The sequence below is a fragment of the Oncorhynchus nerka genome, unplaced genomic scaffold (genome assembly GCF_034236695.1).
Source record: "Oncorhynchus nerka isolate Pitt River unplaced genomic scaffold, Oner_Uvic_2.0 unplaced_scaffold_1213, whole genome shotgun sequence".
NCBI lineage: Eukaryota > Metazoa > Chordata > Actinopteri > Salmoniformes > Salmonidae > Oncorhynchus > Oncorhynchus nerka.
Window position 1 is genome coordinate 9117 of NW_027040121.1, and position 495 is coordinate 9611.

Genomic DNA, 495 nt, shown 5'->3' on the forward strand with positions numbered 1-495 from the left:
ACAGCACGAACTGGCAAATCTGATACAGTCCACGAGGAGGAGATGCACTGTAGTACCTAATGCAGCTGGTGGCCACACCAGATACTGACTGTTACTTTTGATTTTGACCCCCCCTTTGTTCAGAGACACATTATTCCATTTCTGTTTGGCACATGTCTGTGGAACTTCTTAATTTTTTGTATCAGTTGTTGAATCTTATTATGTTCATAGAAATATTACAAATATATGTATACATGTTAAATTTGCTGAAAATAAACGCAGTTGACTGTAAGAGGTTGTTTCTTTTTTTGCTGAGTTTATTTTTTACCTTGTCAGCTCAGGGATTCGATCCAGCAACCTTTCGATTACTGGCCCATCTCTCCAACCACTAGGCTACCTGTACGTAATTCATATCAGTAGGCTGCGCAATGCAAAAGGAGAATAAAACTAATCTAAAACTATCCCATAAGTCAAAAAGATGAGCCATATCATCCTCCACTCACTATCACAGACTCA